This window comes from Stylophora pistillata, chromosome 1 (assembly GCF_964205215.1).
Source record: "Stylophora pistillata chromosome 1, jaStyPist1.2, whole genome shotgun sequence".
Taxonomy (NCBI): Eukaryota; Metazoa; Cnidaria; class Anthozoa; order Scleractinia; family Pocilloporidae; genus Stylophora; species Stylophora pistillata.
Genome location: NC_142519.1, coordinates 6,501,058 through 6,507,500, shown reverse-complemented (window position 1 = coordinate 6,507,500; position 6,443 = coordinate 6,501,058).

Below are 6,443 nucleotides of genomic sequence, written 5' to 3'. Positions count from 1 at the left end.
CGTCTGTATCTTAAGTTCCCTATTGTCTGACTGTGACGGTCGGGAAAACAAGATTGAAGCGCGGTGAATCTATCTGCGCGGGTTTCGTGCGTGCAATAAATTTAGTCCTACATTTAGCATATCTTTGCATAAAGCTTTGTCTGAAGATATTCCTTAGTCATTCATATATTTACATGTCTAGTATTCCAATTTCCAAGGATGTTCCGCGATTTCATCTTAGATCTGGATGTTCTAGGTAAAACTTAGTATGCATCTATCGACTTCCTTTTATTTCTTTTTTTTTTTTGGCTTGGTAAAAGAGTGGCAATATTCAACTCTCCTTGCGTCATTTTCGCTTCGTTTTAGATCGAGGAGGCGGTGTTATGCTTCTAACTGAAAATGTTTGAGTTGAAACAACAGCTAAACTATATACTTCGCTAAAAATGATATAAAACAATTCGTTCAGACATTAGCTGTGCGTGAGGCACTTAAGAAGCTAGTCTTACTCTAGGCTGCATCTGACTTAAAAGCTAGTGTTACTCTAAGCGACGCTTGAAGTGACTCACATATCTTTCACCTTTCGTGAGTTCCAAACTTTCGCGTGCTTCCGTCTTATCTAGACGAACGCCCGCTGGCGCTTGAACCGGCCTGGTAAATGCATTTGAGTTTTTATTTCATTAAGTAAAACTACTTATAAAGTAGTTTTACACTATGTTGAACTCAAGCCAAATATCATTAAACTAATTGCGATTTTGAGACGCCAGTAATGTATTATAGAGGTGACTAGTTGAGAGAAATTATAGTTTTGTATTGGATGGAGACGCGAAGCCCAATACGAGAATTTATTATCCAACTACACTTCGTAGAGTACAAATAACGCCATAGACCACTTTCATAAATGGCTGCCGGATTAATATTCTTTTTTTTAAATTTAAATTAGCCCTTCTGGCCTCGTTCTCCAGTACAAAATTCAAAAGAATGCATTATCTCAAGCGTGGCCTTGAAGGGCTAAGTTAAATTTAAACAAAAGAATATTAATCCGGCAGCCATTTATGGAAGTGGTCTATAGACGAGTACAAATATCACGCGGTATTTGTACTCAAGAGTACCGGTTAAACAGGTTTTCTCGCATCGCGCAGGCGAAGAATTGAATTGTAGTTACGAAAAAAAATGGCGGACAATTTGAATCATATTTCCGACGACGAAGAGTCAGAATGGCTGGCAAATATACATCCAAGTTTATTAGATGAATCGAACGAAGAAAAACAGCTAGACGACCTGGAAATTTCTTCATTTATTGAAGAAAATAGAAACAGCAACACAACAACGCGCCAATTCCGTTCCGCTTCACATACTTCTGTCACGCACTCCCCGTAAATAAATATCCGCGAAATTCGCCCGCACTGAAATAACAGTTTGGCGTGTTGGATAATAAATAACTTATTAGACGTTTTGTTGTGTAGTATCGTTGAGTATTTTTACTCGTTATTTGTATTTTGACTCGCCCTACTGGCTCGTCAAAATACGGCACAACTCGTAAAATTACTCTGCGATACTACACAACAAAAGGTCTAATAAGAAATATATATTCTCTCCCAAAGCCGCCAATATTAAGCGGGATTGCAACTGATTTTGTATTGCGATCCATTCATTACTTACAAAAAAAATATATAACTTTAACAGAAAAGAAATAAGTTCGTGCCTAATCGACATTTCAGTTCTTTCCACCTGCGAATTGTGGAACCATCGCTGGAAATCGCGAACCCACTGGCCACAACCACAACAGAATCGATCCAGTCCTACTCTGCCGCAATTCAGATGTAACTCAGGAGGAAATGTTTGCAGATTGGCTGGACCTGGAAAATCCTTAGCAACGGTCGGCAGCAAAACGGCCACCACACTAGGAATGCCTCAAGTTTTGAGCAGCGATATTTCTTCGCCAGTTTGTTCAACAGTACAACTTTCAATCCTGCCAAATTAACACGAATTCGGATTTCCCAACTAGCAAGTGACTTTTCATTTTACGACAATTTTTACAGTTTCACGGAGTCACTTCCTGTAAAAAAATGTTATAAAAGGTAAAATACTTGATTTTAAACACGCGATTGTAAAGCCGGTTTTAAGAATTCAATGAGGTATTCAAACAGTTAAATATATATATCTTATTAGACGTTTTGTTGTGTAGTATCGCTGAGTATTTTTACGAGTTGTGTAGTATTTTGACGAGCCAGTAGGGCGAGTCAAAATACAAATAACGAGTAAAAATACTCAGCGATACTACACAACAAAACGTCTAATAAGTTATTTATTATCCAACACGCCAAACTGTTGTTTCTGCGGGCGAATTTCGCGGATATTTATTTACGGGAGTGTGTGACAGAAGTATGCGAAGCGGAACGGAATTGGCGCGTTGTTGTGTTGCTGTTTCTATTTTCTTCATTAAATGAAGAAATTTTCTGGTCGTCAAGCTGTTTTTCTTCGTTCGACTCATCAAATGAACTTGGATCTATATTTTCCAGCCATTCTGACTCTTCGTCGTCGGAAATATGATTGAAATTGTCCGTCACTTTTTTTTTTCCGTAACTACAATCCAATTCTTCGCTTGCGCGGTGCGAGAAAACCAGTTTAACCGGTACTCTACAATAGACGAGTACAAATACCGCCTGATATTTGTACTCGTCTATGGCGTTATTCGTACTCGTCTAGGTGTAGTTGGTTAATAATGTTTCTTATCCTACAGCCTCTCAATAATTTAAAACCTGCAATTGTTTCAAAAATTACGGTCGAACGTAACTGAACAGCGTTAGGAAATTTTGAGTCGTACATGAGGAACCCATGCATTTCCATGCCGTAATGTCAATCTCAAAATTTCACTCAATTATCTGGGCCAGCAAAGTGAAACGACAATACTGTGTTACATTTTAGCGAGGATCACACTCTCGTATTAACAATGTTACATGGTCGTCTCGTAGAAAAAAAAAAAACTATAAGAGGATCATGTTAAAAACTCATATTCGACTGAAATATTGCGTTTCATCATAGTATTTGAATTTCTCGTTTTTTACATAGCCAGTGTGGAGGTTTAAATATTATATAGCTAATGACATTAGTTTCTAGCTTCGATTTAGCAAATAAAAATCTGTCTGATGAGTGCGTAAGTAAGAAACTCCGAGTAACAGAAACCATGTGTCGTCTTGTTTGATCGCTACCGACTAAGTTCTGCACATGTCTATTGAGCACTATTCAACGGTATCGACTACCTACCTCCCCCATCCTGGCATCAGCACTGCACTGATGAGGCCCAGAAGGCCGAAACAGTTCTGTCTGCAGTTATATATATTTAGCGGACCCAGTTATGTTCGCGGACTTACTTAACATTATGAGCCTTTAACCAAAAATCGTATATCAATGTAAATATCTTGTACAGGTGTAGGCACATTTGAACCTGTTAAGCCTCAATTTGTAGCCCTATCTTAAACGCAATATAGCTATATGGAATTCTGTCTGCGTTTTTTAGATCACCAGGTATCTTGAACACGAATGCCTTCTCTCTGTGTGAATATGCATACGGTGATCGGAACATTTTTCAGTAGGCTCAGAAATAACTTATATCGATCCTCTTGCTTAACGACGATCGTCAGACCATCTCCTCAGGTATGTAATTGTCCCTCCCTCCATCCCCCTCCCTCGTTCCGTCTCCCCCCCCCCCCAATTTGGGCCACACATGGACTTTACCACAATACAAAACATTTTGCGCAGTACTTTTTACGGATGATTAAAGTGAAAGATTGAATTTGTTATTTAGCAAAGCTCAGGGTATGTGTCGTAATGTTGTCTATTTAAATTAAGGTCCAGGTACCAGTGGGCGGCTGTTTGGCATACCATGTGGTTATGTTTATTTTGTGCATAACCAGGCACCTTTAAAGTCTCGTGTTGCTCTTGAGAAAGTGGTGAACAGTTAAAAATGTAGGAGCCGGTCGAATAAAAAGCAGGCAATTCTTGCTTTTGGATATCGATATGATTTATATACTACTAGTCATGTCGGATATTTTGAAGAGTGTGCTTTTTACTTTTTCAGGAAAATAAGGAATAGTCAGTTATGCTAGGTGTCTGTTTATTATAATTCTTTCTACCGTCTGGTAAGTGTATATTCTTGCTCATATCAAAGTTCTCTTTTAACGACTGGAATATACAAAAGCCATATAATGATGTAGACTTCGGTTTAAGAAATGAATATCAAAGCAATCTTCACAGCAATGAACGCTATTTGAGCAGTAGTCTCAATTTTTTAGGCTTTATTTTCAGTACTGCTCAAGCAGTGTTCATTATTGCTGCGAAGATCGCTTTGATATTCAAAGTTCTCTTTGCGGATTGGATATTAATACTTGTACGAACAACGCAGTTCAAAGCTGGAACCTGAGTAGGTAAGGTCATCGAAATCAAATTATGTTTCACTTTAGTAACTAAAAAATAATAATAATGAATAAAAATAATGATGGAAACCCAGCGACCCACTCGACTCGGAAAATGTATCATGGAGGGATAAAAGGTCGAGGTGAAAGTCGTAGTTAAGGATTATTCCGCGAAAAGCAGTTTATCTGTGTTGAAGACACTCTGCAAACCTTGACACAATCTGATAGTGCTCAACCTCTGGAGTAAGAGGACTAGCGTTTGATCTCTGACGCTGCTTAAATTGTTGTTATTTCAAAGATGTTCTTCTCCAAAGTCAAAGTCAACATTATTGAACAAAAGCCTCATTTCAAAGTTGAGCCATTGTTGTAGTTGAAAACAACAACAAACAAAAATAAAGGGATGTAAAAATTATGCACTCCGGGTGTGTCTCTCATGTTGAAAAACGGCCGCGCATATGCAAGACAAACTTGATGAAATATGAAAGGAAAGAGGGGAAGGGATGTATTATTCTTGGATGACTCTCAATCAATGAAAACCTGGATAACCTCCGGTATTTCAGAACCACCAGCATAAAAGTATTTTGCATCATTTGACTGAGTTTTCTTGAGCCAAAATCTAGATTCATCCTGGGTGAAACTTGTGGTCACTTTTGAACGATCAACTGAATTTAATCCTCAGTAGATTTTACACGCTTTTGCGATAAAAGTTATTGACGTCTGCTTTTTAAGTTAGGGTTGTTCACTATTGTTCGATCGCCTTTTGTATTGCTTCGTCGCAGTTTAGGAAGATAGAGCGGGAAAAATTCTTCTCTTTACCTCAGTGATTGTTTAAGTGCAGCCCAATGGAAAATCCAGGGGTTTTGGATTCGAATCCTACGATTTGCAACTTACTGGATTTATTCTTGGTCAGTTTGTAGTTCAACCTCTCGGCTGCATTATACAAAAGCAGAGGGGTCTGTCATCTGCAAGTTGGGATTTTTGAAAAAAAATCAAAAGAAATTCATGTTTAACAGTTTATTTGGATCATGTTACTCATTTTTTCATTTGTACATGTCCTTACATACCTCAATAGGGGGAGTGATCAATTAGTAATCATTATCATTAAAGTGAAGCCCTACTAGTTCATCGACCAATAACAACCGAACCAGTTATTCTGCTTCCCGTAACACCAGGCGACCAGGAATATAAGAACCCAGTTATTATCCGGGGTAGAGAGAGAGGCTTTGTGATGTCTTGTGAGAGCTATGGGTATATTGCGCAAGATAAGGTATATAATTAACTCTTTTTCGCAACGACCGTAAACAGTTTCGTTTGCACACATCTTTCTTGTTTTGGAGCGTAGGAGAAGCGGTGACGGCTTTATGCCAGTTCAGCAAGCTAAATAAAAGGTTCTAATTCGGATCTGCGAGGAATCGCTGTTTTGTTTTATTGATCAAGACAGTTCAGTCTAACGTTGCTATATCCAAACAGGACTTAAGTGAGTACCAGCGAACTGTACTCAAGGTAAACTGCAAAAGTTCAGCAACCTGTTCAACAGAACTATCAATTTTCTGAGTCGCTCCACACCACAGAGATCGAGATTATCCTCGTGTGTAGACTCTACTTGCGGATGTTGTACTTTGGACATGCATTCATTGAAAAACAAAGATGCAACTTTAATTAAACGACTTGAGAAAAATATATCATCCTTTGTGATAGTTCGTTGTCTGTTATCGACAATAAAGCATGTTATGGAGAACTTAGGGTGACATTGACAGATCGACACGAATAGTTTGTTTTTTTTTCTTGTAAAGCTCGATACACCTTGCAGGCCGAGGCAAATTTCAGCTTTTAAGTTAATCAGTTCCTCCATAACAAATTTTCCTTGAAATAGCAAAATGTACTATTTTTTTTATTCATCGCCCTCCTCTTCTTTTTTAATACCTAGTATTATTCTAATATATTTTTTACTTAATACGAAAGGAAAATTTCAGGCGTTTTAATGAGCTTTTCAGCGCAACCTTGGAAAAATTAAGGTGAGAAATGATAATTAAAAAAACATTGGCTCCTTAA